At 43.7% G+C, this 12,658-nt stretch overlaps 1 non-coding gene across 1 annotated transcript; it reads right to left on the bottom strand.

Annotated features, from left to right (window-relative positions):
* Positions 1–959: 959 nt before the first annotated feature.
* LOC136311340 (U6 spliceosomal RNA) lies at positions 960–1,064 on the bottom strand. The gene has a single exon (XR_010726741.1). It is a non-coding gene; the product is annotated as a U6 spliceosomal RNA (small nuclear RNA).
* Positions 1,065–12,658: the final 11,594 nt, after the last annotated feature.

Raw genomic sequence — 12,658 nt, 5'->3', positions numbered from 1 at the left:
TATGAGCCCTGACTGGGGATTGAACCATCAACCTCTGCACTTCAGGATAATGATCTAACCAACCGAGCTATCTGGCCAGGACTTTGTAGCTCATTTGATGAGTAGGCACTATCTTTAATCTCCATTTTATAAATGAGGAAATCAGGGTACTGAGAGATGTTAAGTAACTTATCCAAGATTACAATGCAGGGGAATTTTGATCCTTCTGTACTGGATGAAGGTGTGTGTGTGTGTGTGTGTGTGGTGGGGGGGTGTAAATGGTATCATGTATTCAAATAACAGCTCCTGTAAGTAATTATTACCAGGAAGTAACTGAGAGCAGAAGGCCTTTGCATGTTTTTGAGATCCATGATGTGGCTCATATGCCACCACTGGCCCCTCACCCGTAATCTCAGCTACTGCCCCCAAATACAACTTGCAATTTTTTTTAATGTTTATTTTATTAATTTGAGAGAGAGAGACAGAGACAGGAACACTGATATACTCCCGAATGTGCCCTGACCGGGGATCGAACAGGCATCCTCTGTGCTGCTGGATGATGTTCTAACCAAGAGCTATCCTGCTGGGGCCACCTTGCAATTTTTAACCTTATTTGGTCCCACCCAATAGCCGCCCCTGCTAGGAACATTCTTACCACTTTCTTCAAATGCAAAAGTGAGGTCACAAACCTTTCAAAGCCCTTCAACCAGTATTTCTTCATAAAGCCTTTCTACTTTGCAACACACCAATCCCTTGACTTCTAGCACAATCAGTGGAATATTCTAAGATATTTTTGCACTCATTTTAAACTAGCTGTTTACAAAATGACTTCCACATTAGCTTGCAAGCTTCTTGAGTGCCTAACCTAATTTTCTGCTTACATTGTGGGCTTAGGTGCACATCAGTTGCAATGAAATCAATCTGAATAGATGTGTCAATCAGTCAAGGTGGAGGGCACCTTTTTTATTTGTTATATTTTTAAAAATATGGATTGCTTCATTAATTTACATGTCATCCTTGTTGCAGGGGACATGCTAATCTCAGTATCATTCCAATTTTAGTACAGGTGCTACCAAAGTGAGCACAAGAGGATGCCTTTCTAAGACTCAGTTCCTTTTATATAAACTTGAGAGACAAGCAGAGGTGGTACTGTCTCTGGGGAATTCAGTTCCAGGCTAAATAAAAATAATCTCATATCTTTAGTTAAAGCAAGAAATTCTATAGCAATTGCATATAAGCCAGAGTGGCAGGAGACAGGGAGACCTAGAAGTGGAAGTATAGGACACCAACTCTAAACAGTTACTTACCAACAGGTTTTAAGATTTGTGTACAAAGCAAAGTTTAGTGGAGACTAGCAATTACAGTTAATAAGCTCACTGTACACAGACAACTCAAGGCAACCGGGGCTGCAGTTTTCACCAAGGAAGCGAGCCAGTCACCCCTGTAATCGACTAATTACCAGTTTTAGACAGATGCCACCATTCTCCATGAGAAGAGTGGCATTTGGTGGATCGTTTTTAGAAAAACAAGGTAGCATTTTGATTTTGTAAGCCATTTGAAACATGGAAAATATAACCTGCATGTGCTTAAGAAAAAATACTTGGTTGTTTGTTCTTATTTTTGTGACAGAGACAGAGACAGATAGGGACAGACAGACAGGAAGGGAGAGAGATGAGAAGCATCAGTTATTCGTTGCAGCTCCTCAGTTGTTCATTGATTGTGTTCTCATGTGTGCCTTGACCAGGGGGCTACAGCAGAGCGAGTGACCCCTTGCTCAAGCCAGCAACCTTTGGCCTCAAGGCAATGACCATGAGGTCATGTCTATAACCCCACACTCAAGCCAGCAACCCCTCGCTCAAACTGGTGAGCCCACACTCAAGCTGGTGACCTCGGGTTTTGAACCTGGGTCCTCTGCGTCCCAGTCGGACACTCTATCCACTGCACCACCACCTGGTCAGGCAGAAACAAAAACAAAAACAAAACAAACCTATTTTTAAACTTAATTTAATATAAAAAATAAATGTAATGATACCCATTTTCAAGAATGCAAAAACATGCTTTAAAAATCACTGTATTTTAAATAAAACATCTTTTGGCTGAGTCAGTTTCTGAATTTTTTTTTTTATTATTATCCATCCCCATCCCCACAGAAGAAGAAAGTCTAAATTAAACTTAGATTAAACTAAGGGACTGCCTGACCTGTGGTGGCGCAGTGGATAAAGCGTCAACCTGGAAACACTGAGGTTGCCGGTTCGAAACCCTGGGCTTGTCTGGTCAAGGCACATATGGGAGTTGATGCTTCCTGCTCCTCCCCCTTCTCTCTCTCTCTCTCCTCTCTATAATGAATAAATAAAATCTTAAAAAAAAAAAAAAAATTAAAAAAAAAAAAGACTCATTTATCTTTAAAAAAAAAACAAACAAAAAACTAAGGGACTAGTGATGGGTTGAGGTTTGGGGGGGCACAAACCACTGTCATATTTAAGATTTTTTTCACCCCCAAGAACAAAATTCCAGAATGCATGACATTAGTCCATTAACAGAAAGAATTGCAAATTGGAGATGGCAGCCGCCTAGTGAGGGGCACTCCCGGCCCAGGCGTCATGCCCTTGGGCGTGTCTGATAACACCAGGTCTCTCAATGTGCTGCTCACCGGATCATCCCGGCTGGGGCCGCTGTGGGGTGGGTCTTCCTCGCCTTTGAAAAGAGGCAGCAGCTGTCCTCTCATAGTTTCAAGGACAAAGGAACATTTTGAAAACACTGAACATTTAATCTGAAGTAAACCTAAATGTTTTCTTGAAAGAAGATATTTAATAATTTACCTTATCTATTAATTAGCTAAGATGCCTGCCAGTCTTCCTTCCGTGAAAGACTGCCTGCCCCCTTGGTCTTTCCCAGAAGTTTCAAGTACTTCATAGTACTTGAAAATAGACATTTGATTTTATCTGCTTTCAGAAAAGCTGTAATAGGTGTTCCCTTAGTGAACACTGTAATTTACCTTTAATATTGGATTACATTATTTAACATATGTAAAATGTGTAGCACAATAAACTTTCCAGTATAAAACTCAGGGCCATAAATTATGAAGGAAACAATGTAAACTGCTCACAAAAAATAGGGATATTTTATCACTTTATATTCATTTTGAAATATCCCCTAATTTTTATGAGCAGTATTGCACTCTGAAAAAGCAGAGATTATTGTAAAAGTGGCTGAAGTGATTTTTGATATAATCACAATACTATTATCTCATTGAAAAAAATTAACAATTCTTTAATATAATCAATTATCCAAGTACATATACATTCAAATTTCCCTGACTTATAAAACATGTCTGACAATTGGTTTCTTTGAATCAAGATCCATACAAGATTCACACTGCATTCACTTGACAGGTCTCTTAAATCTAATTTTATATTCCTATCCCTCCCTTTTTGGTTTTGGCCATTTATTGAAGAAGCTGTCATTGGTCTTCTAGTTTCCCACCTCTGAATTTTGCTAACTGTATCCCTGTGTGGTATTAACATGTGCCTCTATCTATTTCTTATAAACGTGGTATTTGGATCTGAGACTGAGGTTCAGATTTAATGTTTTATGTAAGAATGCTTCATGATGACGCCATCTATTTTTCTTTCTTTTTCTTTTTTTAAAATTTTTATTTTATTTATTCATTTTAGAGAGGAAAGAGAGAGGGAGAGAGAGACAGGGGGGAGGAGCTGGAAGCATCAACTCCCATATGTGCCTTGACCAGGCAAGCCCAGGGTTTCGAACCGGCGACCTCAGCATCTTTTTTTTTTTTAAGTGAGAGGAGTGGAGATAGACAGACTGCCGCATGCCCAGGACCAGGATCCACACTGCAACTCATCTGGGGCTGATGCTCAAATAAACGGAGCTAACCTCAGTGCCCCATGCCACATTTGGACCAACTGAGCCTCTGGCTGTGGGAGGGGAAGGAGGAGAGGAGGGGGAGAGGGACAGGAAGAGAAACAGATGGTTGCTTCTTTTGTGTGCCTCTCCAGGGATCGAACTCGGGATCACCGAACACCCATACACCAGGCTGACGCTCTATGCACTGAGCAAACCGGTCAGGGCCCCATCTACTTCTTAATACACTTATCAGAAGGGTCATAATGTCCAGTTGTCTTAACGGTAATGCTTACCAGTGTGGTCAGGTACTGTCAGCCTGATCTGTTCATTAAAGTTTCCAACAGCCTTTCATTTAATGCCATGCTTTTTTTTTGGCGACAGAGAGACAGACAGGCAGGAAGGGAGAGAGATGAGAAACATCAATTCTTCGTTGCAGCACCTTAGTTGTTCATTGACTGCTTTCTCATTATGTGCCTTGACTGGGGGCCTACAGCAGAGCAAGTGACCCGTTGCTCAAGCCAGCGACCTTGGGGTCATTTCTGTGATCCCATGTGACCCTGTGCTCAAGCTGGTGAGCCTGCAATCAAGCTGGTTTGAACCTGGGTCCTCCATGTCCCATTCCGATGCTCCATCCACTGTGCCACTGCCTGGTCAGGAAATGTCATCCTCCTCTTAACACAGTTTCCCGGGCTATACTGTCTGGAAAGCTGAAATGTATTTTTTCAAACTTCTTTGTAGCTATGGTTATGGATGTGATTTAAATTCTACTAACTAGAGGCATCTGTGTGTTGCAGTGAGTATAGTGAAGAATCCAAAACCGAGTGGGGGAGAGAAAGGTTGTAAGGCATCCTTCTTGATGGGGTGCTTTATAGTGAAGGTGATATGGCGTCCCCATTTAGCAAGTGACTTTCTGGTCATGGCACAAGCAGCAGTTCTCTGAAGCCCAGTTCCATAGCCTGAATTTGTGTCATTCCTGAAGTTCAGCTTATAGGCTGTTTCTTAACCCTGTCAACCACTTTTTTTTTTTTTAATTTTTATTAAGTGAGAGGAGGGGAGGCAGAGACAGACTCCTGCATGTACCCCCACAAGGGTCCACTTGGCAAGCTAGTCTCCTATGCGGGGCTGCTCTGCCCATGTGGGGCCATGCTTAGCAACCAAGCTATTTATTCTTAGCGCCTGAGTTGGAGTCCATGGGGCCATCCTCAGCACCAGGGCCAACTTGCTCCAGTTGAGTCATGGCTGTGGGAGGAGATGAGAGAGAGAGAAGTGAGAGGGTGAGGGGTGGAGAAGCAGATGAGTACTTCTCCTGGGAGCCCTGACCAAGAATTGCACCTGGGATGTCCATATGCCGGGATGACACTCTACCACTGAGCCAACCAGCCAGGGCCACTGCCAACCATTTGTAATATGTCACGTAGCAAGTCCTTCTAGGCTTAAATTACTTAAGGGTAGAATTTGTTTTTTGCATTAAACCATGATGAACGCATCTCCTCTAAGAAAAAGTACTGTCAAACAACGGCTTCTGTGATTTAAAAAACAGAGTGAATCTAGTTAACTTGTTACAACAAGGTATGAGTATGTAAAATAGATATTCTAGGAAGATAAACCTTTCTTTTTTAAGCAAAGAAATAATTTAACTATTTCACATTCCTGTTGTATAAACTTTTTTTTTTTTTTTTCATTTTTCTGAAGCTGGAAACGGGGAGAGACAGTCAGACAGACTCCCGCATGCGCCCGACCGGGATCCACCCGGCACGCCCACCAGGGGCGACGCTCTGCCCACCAGGGGGCGATGCTCTGCCCATCCTGGGCATCGCCATATTGCGACCAGAGCCACTCTAGCGCCTGAGGCAGAGGCCACAGAGCCATCCCCAGCGCCCGGGCCATCTCTGCTCCAATGGAGCCTTGGCTGCGGGAGGGGAAGAGAGAGACAGAGAGGAAAGCGCGGCGGAGGGGTGGAGAAGCAAATGGGCGCTTCTCCTGTGTGCCCTGGCCGGGAATCGAACCCGGGTCCTCCGCACGCTAGGCCGACGCTCTACCGCTGAGCCAACCGGCCAGGGCCTGTATAAACTTTCTAAAGAGAAACATAGAAGTGCTTTTTAAACATTTGAAAATTAATCTATGGTAAGAAAAATTAATCCATGTCCATTAATGAAGACTATTTTATTGAAAGGTAGTTTAAGTGTTTTTTAAACAAAATTTTAATTCAATATTTTATTATATATTTACAGAAAACTTGAAAGAATGATAGTGACTCAAACATGTCACCTGAATTTTTTTTTTTTTTTTTTTTTCATTTTTCTGAAGCTGGAAACAGGGAGAGACAGTCAGACAGACTCCTGCATGCGCCCGACCGGGATCCACCCGGCACGCCCACCAGGGGCGACGCTCTGCCCATCCTGGGCGTCGCCATGTTGCGACCAGAGCCACTCTAGCGCCTGGGGCAGAGGCCACAGAGCCATCCCCAGCGCCCGGGCCATCTTTGCTCCAGTGGAGCCTTGGCTGCGGGAGGGGAAGAGAGACAGAGAGGGAAAGCGCGGCAGAGGGGTGGAGAAGCAAATGGGCGCTTCTCCTGTGTGCCCTGGCCGGGAATCGAACCCGGGTCCTCCGCACGCTAGGCCGACGCTCTACCGCTGAGCCAACCAGCCAGGGCAGTCACCTGAATTTTTGCAATTAACATTGTTGTATTTGTTTATCACATATGTAATCATCTATGCATTCCTCTGTTCACATAGTAATCCACTTATATTTCACAGCATACTGTAAACATGAACATACTTCCCACTCAAACACTTTAGCATAATAAATTTTTTTCAAGTATACTTTTTGGCCACTGGAGGGCTTCCAAATGCCATAAAATTCATTAGGAAGTAATTAGTCTATGTATCATGTACTGGGGAAGGTCTAGGGAGGGAGCTGCACAGAGGATAAATGGCATCAATTAGAGAGAGACTCAATCTGAAATCTAGCAAAAATAAGCCTTCCCATAAATATAAGAGCATGCAGCTGGCAATTCAGCAGATGCCTCCACTGCACCCCCCCCCCCCGGGTCCCGCAGAGTCTGAGGGCTGGCTGAGGAAGCCTACAGCTGGGCATAGCAGCCTCGCCTGCTGGCAGGGCCACAGAACAGTTTCCCAGAATTTTCTGCACACTTTTTCAAACACCTCCGAGGCTTTCTAGATACAAAGGTGAAGTTTGAAATAGAGCTGATATCTTCTATGAATTAGCAGGGAGGGGCAAGAGTCAAGTGAAATTTGAATCATTACTATTAATGTGACTCCCCCTTTTTAACTTCACATTGGTGATATCTCAAGAAATGCAAATATATTGCAATTTTTAAATTACCTTTTTAAAGTGATAATTTTCTTTGATACTTCCTTGACCTGTAAAGGCATCACCATATTCAGCACAAGTTCATCAACCTAGCACATACCTCAACAGCTACTATGAGATTTAAAGAAATATTCTGTTCTCTACAGGAGAGAGACAAATTACTATTATTTTTTTAGAGAGAGGCAGGGAGAGAGAGACTGAGAGACAGAAATAATATGTGCCCTGACCGGGAATTGAACCAGCAACCTCTGTACTTCGGGAACTCACTCCAACCAACTGACTTATTCAGCCAAGACTGATTGTGTCTGTATACAGAACAACATAAATAATAATTTCAAATCTATCAGTTTTCCTGTTAGAGATCACCTACCTAGATGAAAATCCAGGGATAGAAAGATTTAAAAACCACAAAAATCAGCCTGGCCAGTGGTGGTGCAGTGGATAGAGCGTTAAACAGGGACACTGAGGTCCCAGGTTCAAAACTCCAAGGTCGCCTGACCTGTGGTGGCACAATGGATAAAGCGTCAACCTGGAAACGCTGAGGTTGCCGGTTCAAAACCCTGGGCTTGCCTGGTCAAGGCATATATGGGAGTTGATGCTTCCTGCTCCACCCCCCTTCTCTCTCTCCCCCCATCCATAATGAATAAATAAAATTTTAAAAGAACAAACAAAAACAAAAACAAAAACCCCAGCCTGACAGGCAGTGGCACAGTCGATGGAGCGTCAGACTGGGATTTTGAAGGAACCAGGTTCGAGACCCCGGGGTCGCCAGCTTGAGAGCGGCCTCATCTGGCTTGAGCAAAAAGCTCACCAGCTTGGACCCAAGGTCGCTGGCTCGAGCAAAGGGTTACTCGGTCTGCTGAAGGCCCATGGTCAAGGCACATATGAGAAAGCAATCAATGAATAACTAAGGGGTTGCAATGAAAAACTAATGATTGATGCTTCTCATCTCTCTGTTCCTGTCTGTCCCTATCTATCCCTCTCTCTGTCCCTGTAAAAAACAAAAACAACAATAACAAAAACACAAAAACAAAAAACCCCCCAAGGTCGCAGGCATGAGCGTGGGTTCATCTGGCTTGAGCACAGGCTCACCAGCTTGATTGTGGGGTTGTGGGTTTGAGTGTAGGATCATTGACACGAACCCATGGTCGCTAGCTTGAAAGGGGCCGACTTGACTGGAGCCCTCCCAGTCAAGGCACATATGAGAAACAATCAATGAACAACTAAAAAGTGCCGCAACTACAAGTTGATGCTTCTCATCTCTCTCCCTTCCCATCTCTCTTGTGCTAAAAAAACGAAACAAAACAAAAACCATAAAAATGACCTGTATTTTATACCCAAAATGAATATTTGGAGAAACTTTATGATGTAAGCTATAGAGATGTGCAAAGCAATCTCCTGCTACAGCAAGTGCTGCCCTCTCCCAACAGACACGTGGGACTGTAGCCTGCACAAGACTGTCCAATGCCAGTGCTGACTGCTGGTCACGTGCCATCTAGAGAAAACACCGCCCCAGTGAGCCACCGAAGGCTCTGCACATTGGCGGAAGGTGGTGCCAAAGGACAAATATTCAATTGCTCTTTCTCAGAATGTTGTTTCTCTATGTCATCTTCTCCACCAGTCACTGGTACATCAAAAAAAAATAAATAAATAAAAAATAAAAAAAATAACACGCAGTGAGCAACATTTTCATAAAGATAAATTTCCTTTTTAAAAAACTGTCCTTATGACTTTCCTATGTATGGTGATGTTAAGATATTCTTTTTGGGCCTGACCTGTGGTGGCGCAGTGGATCAAGTGTCGACCTGGAACGCTGAGGTCTCCGGTTCAAAACCCTGGGCTTGCCCGGTCAAGGCACATATGGGAGTTGATGCTTCCTGCTCCTCCTCCCCCCTTCTCTCTCTCTCTCTCTTCTCTAAAATGAATAAATAAATTAAAAAAATTAAAAAAAAAAAAAAGATATTCTTTTTGTGAATAGTGGTGATGAATGATAGGTTTTTTTTTCATTGTACTTACCTTGGCAAAAATGAAAGTAAAATCTCCGTTAAGTCTCCAAAGTTATGTTGAAAATTGGACAGCCTAAAAACTCTCTGACAAATTAAGATTATATAATGCACAAAATAAATAAAACAATCAACATTTTTATGAATTTAGTTTTCAGAAGCAGACACTGGACATGAAACTGAACAAGTGGACAACTACTGATAGGTAGAAAACAGGAATTCTCCCATCGCAGCCTCCCAAAGTATCTCAAATTCTCTCAAGGGATGTATAATAAAATTCATTGATAAAATACAGAGTTTTAGGCCCTGGCCGGTTGGCTCAGCGGTAGAGCGTTGGCCTGGCGTGCGGGGGACCCCGGTTTGATTCCCGGCCAGGGCACATAGGAGAAGCGCCCATTTGCTTCTCCACCCCCCCCCTCCTTCCTCTCTGTCTCTCTCTTCCCCTCCCGCAGCCAAGGCTCCATTGGAGTAAAGATGGCCCGGGCGCTGGGGATGGCTCCTTGGCCTCTGTCCCAGGCGCTAGAGTGGCTCTGGTTGCGGCAGAGCGACGCCTGGGAGGGGCAGAGCATCGCCCCCTGGTAGGCAGAGCCTCGCCCCTGGTGGGCATGCCCGGTGGATGCCGGTCGGGCCCATGCGGGAGTCTGTCTGACTGTTTCTCCCCGTTTCCAGCTTCAGAAAAATACAAAAAAAAACCCAAACAAAACAAAACAAAACAACAAAACCGTTTTAGTCTGGAATGATGAAAACGTTTGGAAAGCAGATGGTAGTGATGGCTGCACAAATATGTAAATGTACTTGGCTTCACTGACTGTCCACTTAAAAATGGATAAAGTGCAGGGTTCGATTCTCGTGGTCAGGGCATACAAGAAGCGCATCTTCTCTTCCTCACCCTCTCCCCCTTCTCTCTCTCTTCCTCTTCTTGCAGCTAGTAGCTCGACTGGTTTTCGAGCTTCAGCCTGGGCACTGAGGATAGCTCGGTTGGTATGAGTATCAGCCTCAGATGCTAAAAATAGCTTGGTTGATTCAAGCATGGGGTTGCTGGGTGGATCCCGGTCAGGGCACATGTAGAGTCTGTCTCACTATCTCCCTTCCTCTCACTTAAAAAAAAATAATGGTTAAAATGGTAAATTTTGTTATGAAAATTTTTACCATAATAATAAACCATGTAATGTGGCATAGACTACTGTGACTTTTTGAGTATTCATTCTTCCTTTTGGAATGATTTCTGTTTTTTGTTTTGTTTTTTTCTGAAGCTGGAAACGGGGAGGCAGTCAGACAGACTCCCGCATGTGCTCGACTGGGATCCACCCGGCATGCCCACCAGGGGGCGATGCTCTGCCCATCTGGGCCATTGCTCTGTTGCAACCAGAGCCATTCTAGCGCCTGAGGCAGAGGCCACAGAGCCATCCTCAGCACCCGGGCAAACACTGCTCCAATGGAGCCTTGGCTGCGGGAGGGGAAGAGAGAGACAGAGAGGAAGGAGAGGGGGAGGGGTGGAGAAGCAGATGGGTGCCTCTCCTGTGTGCCCTGGCTGGGAATCAAACCCGGGACTCTCGCACGCCAGGCCGACGCTCTACACTGAGCCAATCGGCCAGGGCCTGGAATGATTTCTGTATGCACATGTACCTACACGTACCATCTGTTTAGCATCCCAATATGACTTCCTGAGAGAAAGGTAAAAGTATAGCTGGCATACAGGGAGTTCTACATAAACCATGGCCTATCTTTGTTGCTATTTTAAATTACTTCCATGTTTTTTAATTCCCATTTAATAATACACCCTCCTCCACTTTGAATAATTAATTACTTGTGATTGCCTCATATCAAAATGTAGCACACAAAGGTTGCATGTGCTGTGTCAGAGGACATCCAGGAAAATGGTGCAGAAGAGTTTTTCTCTGGAAGGGAGACTTTCCTGAGCAAGGTTAACACATAGTGCTAAGGGTGCCTTCATGTTTGTAGAGCCATGTGCTGTATCTTTAAGGATTGGTGCTAGCCTGACCAGGTGGCAACGCAGTGGATGGAGCATCAGACTGGGACACAGAGGACCCAGGTTTGAAACCATGAGGTCCCCAGCTTAAGCACAGACTCATCAGCTTGAGTGCAGGGTCACTGGCTTGAGCATGGGGTCACTCACTCTGCTGGAGCCCCCCCCCCCGCCTGGGTCAAGGCACATATGAGAAAGCAAGCAATCACTAAACAACTAAGGAGCTGCAACAAAGAGTTGATGCTTCTCATCTCTCTCCCTTCCCATATCTGTCCCTCTGTCAAAAAAAAAAAAAAAAAAAAAAATTGGTGCTTTTCATTTTGTCATTTACCAGACTGGAAATATCATGGAATCTGAGTGGAAAGCTTGAATGAGAGGTTGTTAAATATAGGCTAAGTGCAGTTTGCCAGCAACCATATTTATACTGAGAGTTATTGGGATGTCTATTTTCTCTGTAACTAGGAGACAACTGGGAAGTCAACTTTTAGAACACTTTTTCTTATTGTATGATCAACAGTTGGTTTTATATTTCATTATTTGTGTGTGTCTCTCTCCCTCCTAGACTATAAAGTTCTGAAAGGCTCTGGTTGTGTTTTGTTGCTTTTAGGATTCCCCTCTTCCCTAGGGCCTAAGATCAATGCCCAGGGTTTGGAATTCTGAGTGACTAGGGAACAGTCCCAACAAGTGGATGCTAATGCTCTTCCTCTCCAGGGCAATGCTGAGAATTCTGCTTCCTGGGGCATTCTTGGTGCTTCCTAGTGTCCAACCATGGTTTGCTAGCCTGAAAATCCTTTTTCCAATAAACTCCCCTTTGCTTAAGTTAGCTGAAATTGCCTATAACTGAACTCTGACATGATGAAACAAAGGCAACCTATTAATTCCATAGTTTTTGGCAGTCTCTCCTGGTTTCTAACCACCTGAATCCTTTCCAGTTCGGGTAACAAAAATAGAATCATTCAAGCTTTAGTTCTAGAGACCCCAAGCACTAAGTTCCTATTTATACCAATTGTTTAAGGAATAATCTTTGAAGAAAAAACATGCAGAAGAAATCCTTTTGTGGACTTAATATTTAATTTTTAATATGCTACTGAATTGCAACAAACTGTGGAAATACCGGCTAAGAGAGCCAAAGCAACAAATGTGGAAAATTAAGCTTGCATGAGTCTCGATGTTGAAATGAGAGATATATACTTTATAGGATTATATTTAAGCATATGTATGAAAAAGAATAGAAGCAATTACTTTTATTTACTTGGCACTGGTCAGGCTTCAGTTGGAACAAACTACATTTAATTTTACATGCCATGCTGCATAAAGAGGAAAAACTTGGAGAGTGTTCAGAGAACAGCACTAATTAAAGGTTCGTGAAGTCAGACCTACGAGAAATGGTTGAAAGTACTGGGCATGTTCAGTCAAATGCAAGACATTCACACACATGAACAGTTAACAAGTCTGTGAAGAGAGGTTCCCAAGTTTGAGGTTAAATTAAACA

Source organism: Saccopteryx bilineata, chromosome 7 (assembly GCF_036850765.1).
Source record: "Saccopteryx bilineata isolate mSacBil1 chromosome 7, mSacBil1_pri_phased_curated, whole genome shotgun sequence".
Classification (NCBI taxonomy): domain Eukaryota; kingdom Metazoa; phylum Chordata; class Mammalia; order Chiroptera; family Emballonuridae; genus Saccopteryx; species Saccopteryx bilineata.
Note: the sequence above shows the minus strand (reverse complement) of the source record. Positions and strands in the feature narration are given on the sequence as shown.